This window comes from Sorex araneus, chromosome X, assembly GCF_027595985.1.
Source record: "Sorex araneus isolate mSorAra2 chromosome X, mSorAra2.pri, whole genome shotgun sequence".
Taxonomy (NCBI): Eukaryota; Metazoa; Chordata; class Mammalia; order Eulipotyphla; family Soricidae; genus Sorex; species Sorex araneus.
In genome coordinates, this window is record NC_073313.1 from 20,356,312 (window position 1) to 20,366,179 (window position 9,868).

Genomic DNA, 9,868 nt, shown 5'->3' on the forward strand with positions numbered 1-9,868 from the left:
TACCATCTGATGGAAGAATAACAAATGTCAGACTTTGTCTATATTAGTGTCTCATGAGGAGAGGAGGGAAGGGTGAAAGCTTCTGTCTACCACTTTCCCGACGATATGAAAGTGTTAGAACTTTGTACTTCAGGACCAAGGAAGAAAAATGGAAGAGGTTTTTCCTCTCATAAAAGGTGACTGTGTTCTATACTTCTTGGCAATCTCTTCTAGAATCTGATGCAGAACTATTAACAGAAGGGTTTTAGGAAACATTTGTATGTGAGCGATTTGAGAAATGGTTGCATTTTCACTCATGAAGAAGAATCCTCGAAGTTTTCCTCTCTCGAACTTCACTTTCTGGTGTTTCTTTTTTTTCCAGTCCCACAATCAATTATTATAAAAATGAACCCAATGCACATGACAGGCTCATTGGTAGGATTTCTGGTAGCGAGCACGGGCTCCAGGACCTCCAAGCTTCTTGGATTTGCAGCGTCAGGGATCAGCTACCAGCAGGGTCCAGTCGTACAGGATGAGGATGTCTTTGATTTCCTTCTTGGAGGCCTCATCCACATACTTCTGATAGTAGGCAACCAGCTCTTTGGAGATGGATTGGTGGATCACGTAAATCTGAGCCACGTGACCACCACCCTTCACCTGGACATGGATGTCCATACCGTCGAATCACTCCTTGCCCAGCAGTAAAACAGGCTCCAGAAGCTTGTACTGCAGTGTGCGTGGCTCGATCATTTCCAAGGGATACCTGTTCACTTTGATGAGGCCATTGCCTCGTTTGCAGTGTGCCACAGCTGTGCCTGTCTTCTTGCGTCCGAAGACCTGCCACGGAGTGTAGCGGTCCCTTAGACAGCATGGCAGCGAGTGTAGACAAGAGCTCCTCACCGCGTGGTGCTGCAACCATAATAGGCTCTGGTGTTTCATCTGGGCAAGAGAAACACTAGTTTACATTCTGAGGCTTATACTGATCCTGAGTTTCATTCTTCCACTATGCCACAGAAGAATCTTATTCTGCTAATGTTTATAGCTGACTGAAACTAACACTCTCTAGTGAAACTGGCAACCTCTGCCCAGTGTGCTTTTGTGTTTGCAATTTGTGTGTACGCCCATGCACATTTTGAAGAGTCTTCATAGAAAAAAGGCCATGGCGATGTTGCACAACCTTACTGTTCTTCCGTGGAAGAAGTCCACGGAAGTTTCTGCGGTGCCTCTTTCCCTTCTTGGATTTGTGTTTGTATAAATGGCAAAGATTTCCTGAGTCTCTCCAGCTTTATCCTAGCGATGGTTTCAGACTTTTGATTTGGACGTGAAAGGGTAGAGGACAAGAGGTAAGAAGGCCTGCGTCCTTCATCAATCAATCCTTAAAGGATGGCAGAAAGCCAAGCTATCAGAAATGTTAAGACATATGTTGTGACCGTGTACTCAGAAGCTTCACACTTGTTCCAGGTCAAAGGCAGTAGCACTTCTTGAAAGCCAGTTTTTAATGTGTTTTGAAACCTTCAGCAGCACAGACGTTTAGACTTTGACTGTGATAGATTCTATTTGAAATGGCCTTCAAGAATTGTTCCAGAGAAAGACATGGACAGAAATATGTGTTCTTTTCTTAAATTCAATGTGGGAAAATTTTACTCTCATCTGACTTTTAGAAAGAACAGTCCACAAGTATGTTAAATGATTCAATTATGTCCATGTAGTTGCAATTTGATGGCTTTGTGAGTCCCGTAAGGTCAGGAAATATGCCTTGTTATAATCTGGCACTTAACCCATGCTTGGCAAATACACTAAATAAATGTGACCTGAATGAATGCATAAAATAATGAAATATCATTTCCTCAGTAAAGCTTTTCTTAAAAAGCCACTATATTTCTAGGAATTTTGCCATTTTTTAAAGCTCCATTTGAATTGCCAACTACTCGTCATCTTAAGAAAATTATTAATACATATTTTGATTATGGATTGCTGTGTAACAAACCACCCTAGAACGTATTAGCTTGAAATAATCACCATTTTATTATATCCTCTAATCTTATGGGTTTGTGGGACTCAGCTGAGCAATTCTGTTCCCTGTGATACCGACCAGGTTGTAATCATCTGGGGGCTTGACTGGGCTGGGTAGCACATCACGACCACTCCTCAGATGCCCGCAGTTGACGGCTATTGACTAGGAGCTCAGTCAGACCTGTTGCTTAGAACCTACACGGAGCCTTTCCATGTGTCTTGGGCTTTGTACAACGTAGCAGCTAGATCCTAGGGAGACATGAGTGCCTGAAGAGATAGGAAACAGCACTGTTACAAGTAAGCCAATGTGTCAGTGCTATTTTTAGCAGTGAAACTGCCACAGAGACCCTGATTCAAGGGGAGGAGAAATAAACACCTCTTGAAGGGGAGATTGACAAAAAATTTATTATGTTTAGTCCCCTATATTACCTACATAAATTACAGAGAGGAAAAAAATTTAAGAGTCAATAGTATGTTAAGATGGCTGAAAGATTACATTGGGCAGTGAATTACTTAGGCTTGGTTTTGGAGAAAATGAATTTTAATCTATTGCTTAATGATTCAAAGTTCAGCCTGAGATGCATGCTATAAAAGAGATTGCTAAAACGTCAATACAGATATTTGAGAAACTGCGGAGCTTTAAATTATGTAGAGAGTTAAGTTGTCATAGTAGAGACATGGTTGTCCTGCTCATTGGGAAATATGGCCTGAGTAGGTCACCACCACAAGGATTTACCTCTTCCTTTTTCTTGGAGAGTACCAGGAGATTAAAATTGAGAGGAGTTGAAACCCCATTCTCTGGGGATATCTGAGTTTAGGATAGTAGTGTTCCTCTAGAAATCTTTTCTTTCTCTTTCTGAAGTGAGAATTAGAATTAACAGAAAAAAGAGATGTCAGAAATAATATCTAGATTGTTGGTGGGTGAGGGACACACCAGCTGTACTCAGTTTACTCTTGGCTCTGCACTTAGGGATCACTGCTAGTCAGTTCAGGGGACCACAGTGGGTGCCCAGGTCTGCCACGTGAAAGGCAAGCACCATACCTGCTGTACTATCTCTCCAGCCCAACAATATTTAGATTTTAATAAGATATGTAACAAAACATGTCAAGATCATTAGACTAGGGTTTGTCCTACTTGTTACTATTGAAACTTTGGGGAGGATGTTTATTTGTGTGGAGTTTGTCTTATATAATGTAAAGGTTTGACAGTCTCCCTTTTTTCACTTGTGACAATCAAAAATGACTCCAGACATTGTCAAATGTCCTCAGGGACACAAAATTCCCCTCACATGAGAATCTATGGTTTAGAAGTTGAAGTACCTACAATGTTATCTTTGATCATTCAATTACCATTGTATATTTTTGGTGATTTATGTGTTCCATTGGTTTAAAATATATATCCTCATGATGTTCTTGTCGGGATTTTGTTCTGTATTCCTATCCACCTATCTGATATATGAATATAAAATGCTTACCTCAAACTATGTGTCAGCAATGGTAAAAACTATTTATTTTCTTTTAAATTTTTATTATTTATCCTACAAAGTGGAATGATGCGGTATTTTTATTTTGTGATTGACATATTCCATTTAGCATGATGTCTTTAAAATTCATCTATGTTATATGTAAGAAGTTTCATTTTAAAAGATTGAATACTCTTCCATTGTAGTGGTTAAGTCACATTTTCTTTATCCACTCATGTCTGATGGATACCTGTGTTGCTTCTATGTTTTAGTTATTGTGAATAATGATGTTATGAACCTGTGTATACAAATACATCTATGGAACAATGCTTTCAATTCTATTGAGTATATACCCAGAAATAGAGTTGATGGATCATACATAAATTCTAGAAAATGTGGTGTTGTATGTCTTGCTCAAAGACATTCATTTTGACAAAAGCTTAAACATTTAAAATAAACAAAAATACTGAAACCCATCTTTTATAAAATCATTGCCATAACAACATCAAATCTCATAGCATATGGTTGCCATGGTGTAAAATTACTTTAAAATACTTCAGTAAAGACAGTGTGCATGTTAGTTTTAATCTACACCCTAGTGGCAGTTACTTAACATTCAAAGTTCTCTAATTGAAGATATTCATTCCAGGATTATTCCCCCTTGAAAGACTAATTAGAAATCAACATTACTTAGGCAGCAACTATAAGCTTTAAAATGCCTATTTTTGCAGATCAATATCATAGGATTTGTTAATTAGCCAAATGGATGTTAGAAATAATTTTTCACTGGTAAAATGCAGAGTACATTAGCAAGAAATACTGTTCAGAAAGTCGTACCCTTTTGCAGGACAGGAGTCTAAGAACCCAGTGAAGCCAATAGCCTCTTATTAGAAAGGCACTGTAGGATTCTAGGCTCGTCCCTTATTTAGCCACTTACTGGGGGAACTCAGTTGTTTCATTATGACTGGGCATTTCAGTAAATTCATGATTCCAGATACTGTGCATGGATTTCTTGGACTCTTCACATAAGGTTCAGTAGGAATAGCTAAAGGGTAACTGAACTGTGACATTGAAGTTCCAAACTTATACGGCCACCTCCTTGCTATGAATGCTTGCTCATGTGTGAAAATTAGTCTGACATTTGGTTGCTTTTATTACAATACATTAACTGATAGTGGGGTTGTTAGATAAGAGCTTATTTCATCTACTTCTATGTAAAGCTACACTTGTCCGAATATCCCATAAAATATCTGGACCACCAATTTGCTTAGACAAGTTTGCAGCAGGTGTTCTACTGGAAGTAAATGGAAGGGTCTACTTGCCCTGTAACGGAATTCATCTCAATTTGGAGGTGCTTGCCTGATTAATCTAGGAGGTCACACGGTCATCCTAACATCCTTTGGTCCTTAGCAACTTTTGACATAGAGCCCAAAAGAAGTAGGAAAAAGTAATCTCAGTGAATCTAGGCACTGCAACATTTCCAAAGTTTTTCAATATATTGTTTCTCTCACATAAGGCAATAAAGTTCAGGTAAACTTTCAAAATTACATACAGATGAGATATGAAGATAGAATGTTCTACTACATTTTCCATTTATGACTCTGGCCTTGAGAAACACAAGATGTTAGATAAACTGAAAATAATTGAGTTGAATCTCTGCATATTAGAAGTGTGTCAGAAAGAAAGAACAAGCATTTCATGGTGCAGCAGTCAAGGATAATTGACGTATTTAAATGAAAAAATCAGAGAATTTTTATAAACAACTAAATTGAGAAAAATAAATACATAATTTGAGAAGTAGTTAACATTTTCTTTGGTTAAGCTGTGACCAATTTTACAAGCTGCAAATTACAAAGACTGAAAATTGATGTTGTAATTATAAAGTGGGAAGATTGATTTTAGTATATTGCTCATAAAGTCTCACAGAAAATCATAACCAAATATAACTTGAAACCATATCAACAGGATACACTTTGATGATATGTGCATAATTGCTATTGTACTGAGTGATGATTTAGCTTAAGCAGTAAACAGATCACTTGAACAATATTAGTATTAATTTACAGAGTTGAATCAATTTGGGGGCCTTTCTCTTCACTGATGCATATTATAGATCTTGGAGAATTAAGGCTGACAGCATTTCTCATCGCTAAATTATCTTGTGTGTACACACAAAATGTTATAATCTAAAAGCTGAAGCTGGGATCAAATGTATCAACATTCAGAGTTTTAGTGTTCCTCATTTATTAACCTTCTAGATCCCATGATGGTGGTGCTTATGTTTCTGCTCTATCCCTTAAGTAAGCTCATCTACTGGCCCTACTCCAGAGACCTATAAATCTTGAAAGAGATCAACCAGCTGTAAAAAATTTTGGACACCAGCTTATGGCTGAAACATTTAGGGTACCTTGGAGGGGGTGGGTCAGCCCAGTGCCCACTCAAACGGAACTCTGGCAGCTACTTGCTTGCTCCCACACTCCAAAGTTGCTGCCATCTCTCCAGCCAGATTCAGTCTCCTCAGGACCAAGTGCACCAAGAAGTGAACCTGACAAATATTTAGGCTATTGGCTCAACAAGTGAAATCTCTGGACAAGAACTGATGCTAAAAGTAGGTAGAGGATCAATCATGATAACCTCTCGGTACCTATACTGCAAACCACAATGCCCAAAAAGAAAGAGAGAGAAAGAGAATAAGAGAGAAAGAGAAAGAAGAAAAGTGTCTGCCATGGAGGGAGGTTGGATGGGGACAGGGGCTGTTGGGAAGTGGTTGGAGGGAAATTGGGAACATCAGTGGTGGGAAATGTACACTGGTATAGGGACGGTGTGGAACATTCTATGGCTGAAACCCAATGATTAACAACTTCATAACTGTGTTTCTCACAGTGATTACAAACCCCCCCAAAAAATGAATACTTGTATCAGTTCTCAGCCTCAACAGTAACATTAACTCAATAAGAGTGGTGTGCCAGGAGGAGGAGGGCATACTGCTGGAATATAGGGGGAGATTATAAAGAAACAAGAAAACTTGAAAGTTGAAGAATAGTAGGTCCAAGAGTAGCTTGAGTCGGTCATCTCTTCTTCCTCTCCTTCTGTCCAATCTCTTCTCCAAATGTCCTGGTGTCCAGTGTAGGAAAATATGAAACGAAAGGAAGTATTTAGTATTCTTGCTCAGTTACAGACTGCTATGACAAAAATATGTCAATGTTTTAACAGTTACATGTGAATAGATTCTTGGGTAAGCTTGGGGGGATATCGATAATCTTGTTTGGTTTTGGATCTTTGGAGAGGGACACACCTCACAGTGCGTTAGGACTACTCCCAGCTTGGTGTCAAGAGCTGCCACTCATGGTGCTTGGGGGACTTTGTATTGCCAGAAAATGAACCAGGTCTCCTACACGATAAACTCAGGCACTTGGCCCTTTGAGTAATTTCCCCCACTGATAGCAACAATTAAAAAAATTCCCTGATGTCTCATTGGGATTCCAGTTTCTGGGTCCTTAACTCTGTACTCCACAGTACCCTCTTATTCTGCAGCCAGAATCATCTTCAGTTCAGTGGCCTGGAGTTTACAAACTCAGGATCTCCTTGATCTTGGCTGAAAACTGATAAAGGACTCCGAGGTGGGAAGTACAGATCATTGTAGCTTTGAGGAGTATCAATTTAAGTAAAGAAGCATTAGGCTCCAACTTGCACTTCACATGCACACTCCTTACAGCTTCACACTCCCCTTGGCCTTGGAATTGCCTGTCTCAATACAAAGGAGTATTTTTGAATGTAATGTGCTTGTTTTAATATATTTTCATATCTAATGTTAAATCAGACATCAGTCACAGACAAATGGGAGAGAACAACCACCAGATCCTTCCTCTAGAGATCTCTAATCTGTGACACAGACTCCCAGAGGCTGAGATCATTATTTGAAAGCTTTACTACCAGCAGCTCACCATCATCAAGTCACTGACATCTGCTAGAGAATGACATATCAGGAACCCTCCTTACCACCCATTGTTCCCAAACCCCGTTTCCCTTACTTTAACCTTAAACTCCAGCCTGAAATGAAGATGGTTTCAGGGAACCTGAAGCACTTTTTCTTTAGAAAAAAGGACAAATTTTATAAACCTGTTTTTTTTTTGTACCAACTTGTCTCTGGAGTATTGGCCTTCAAATGGCAAACAACTGGATCTTGGATTTCATAACTTGGCCTATTGGGGTTTAGGAAATCAAGTCAAGGGAAGCCCAGGTGAAAGTATGTTTGAGTTCAGCCTTAGTTGATATATGGGTCCTGTTTCATGAGTGATAGTGAGGGTCATTAATCTTATGCCTGAAAAAACAAGATGGGAATTTTATCTCTAAAATCTCAGTTTCTGGAAATACCGGAGTATAAAATAAAAATATTGTGGTGGAGGATAAAGGGGAGATATACGAGGATGAAATGGTGTCTTTCTTAGTTACTAAAATACTAAAATACAGAAATCCAAGACTATGTGGCCACTATTGCGGCTGCTTGACTTCATATCTCTTCATTCTCAGCAATGGAAAACAAATTATCAAATGCTTCCTTTTCAGCAGGTTCGACTTTGGGGGGTGAAACTCCAAACAATAATAGTGAGGATTTTTTTTGAAATATTGAATGTAATCAAATTTAAGTGAAAGTAAAGTGAAATTTATCAGTTACACAGGGGGTGGGGGGCTGAGGATGCAGGGGGGTGGGGGGAGGTATATTGTGATTCTTGGTGGTGGAATATGTGCACTGGTGAAGGGATGGGTGTTCAAGCATTGTATAACTGAGACTAAAACCTGAAAGTTTTGTAATTTTCCACATGGTGATTCAATAAAAAAAAATTAAAAAATAATTTAACACTAAAAAAAAAGAAATGGTGTCTTTGTTTTGGCAATTCTATCAGGGAGAACCTAAAAAATTACCAGATACTAAACTTAGTTGCTATATTTGGAAGCTAGTAAGACATCCTGCAGTTAATGGAACTAGTTGAATTCAATCCAAACTCATTGAATACTACCTTTGGATTCATATTTAATTGGGTAACATTGAAATAACTTCTTTTTTTTTTTTTGCTTTTTGGGTCACACCTGGCGAGGCACAGGGGTTACTCCTGCTTCTACACTCAGGAATCACCCCTGGTGGTGCTCAAGGGACCATATGGGATGCTGGGAATTGAACCCGGGTCGGCCGAGTGCAAGGCAAATGCCCTACCCACTGTGCTATCGCTCCAGCCCCTGAAATAATTTCTTTACCTCTATCAGTCTCACTTTCATTAACTACAAAAAAGAATATGCTGTCTGTTTTATTTAGTCAAAAATGTTTTAAAGTACCTATACTGTAGTATAGGGGAGCTGTGGTCGTCTATTATGTCCATAGGCCCCATGAAGCAAATCTTTTCAGACTTTGGAATCTGGATTGGCCTTCCTTGCAATTCACTTTAATGGAATTCAGTACAGAAGCCTTGGGAAGACCTGTTAATCTATATTTCTGCTCTTGGGAGTTCTGAGCCACCATATGAGATGCCTGACTCCTTTGCCTAAGAGAACATATGTGGAGGCTATGCAGAAAGAGAGAAACTTGATATTTCATGCAGAGAGGGAGAGCCAAATATCCTATTGTTCCAGGTGAGCACAGCTCTTGATCTGTCAGATGAAGAGATGCACATGGATGGGTATTTTCTGGTAAGAGAGAACTCAACTGAAGTAGTTGAATTGAATCCAGGCTGAGAAACTGAGAAAATAATACATTTGTTGCTTTGTTACACCAAAATTTTGGGGTGTTTTTGTGCAAAAATAATGAAATAGGGACCATGACTATTAAACAGACATTGTTTTTATAACAGACCACGTTACTCATAAGGTGTCCCAGGCCCTTCTGAATGTATTATGACATCTAAATTAACTAATAATATCCAGTACTTGAGTAACCTCTTCAGATTTATTACTATTACTATTTTGGATTCTGGGCTACATTTGGTAGTAGGGGGATGATATGTGGTATAAAGGATTGAATCAGGGTCTGCTGTATGTAAGACAAGTGCCTTAACTTCTGTGCTATCTCTTTGGCCCTGGCCCCGTATGATTTTTTTATTTATTTATTTTTGCTTTTTTTGGTCACACCCGGCGATGCTCAGGGGATACTCCTGACTTTGCACTCAAGAATTACCCCTGGCAGTGCTCGGGGGACCATATGGGATGCTGGGAATCGAACCCGGGTCAGCCGCATGCAAGGCAAATGCCCTACCCGCTATTCTATCGCTCCAGCCCCTGGCCCCGTATGATTTTTAACATAATTCATTTGTCATATATTTTAAAGTCCTTGTCAAATTCTTCATTTCCAGAAAAACATAGATATTGCTGTTCTCTAAGGAAGAGTGAGAAGTTTGCCTTTTGTTAAATCTTTCTGTTTTGAT

General features: G+C 39.1%; 1 pseudogene; it reads right to left on the bottom strand.

The window, feature by feature from the left end:
- Positions 1-408: 408 nt before the first annotated feature.
- LOC101544966 (40S ribosomal protein S16-like) lies at positions 409-889 on the bottom strand (annotated as a pseudogene).
- Between the last annotated feature and the right edge of the window lie 8,979 nt (positions 890-9,868).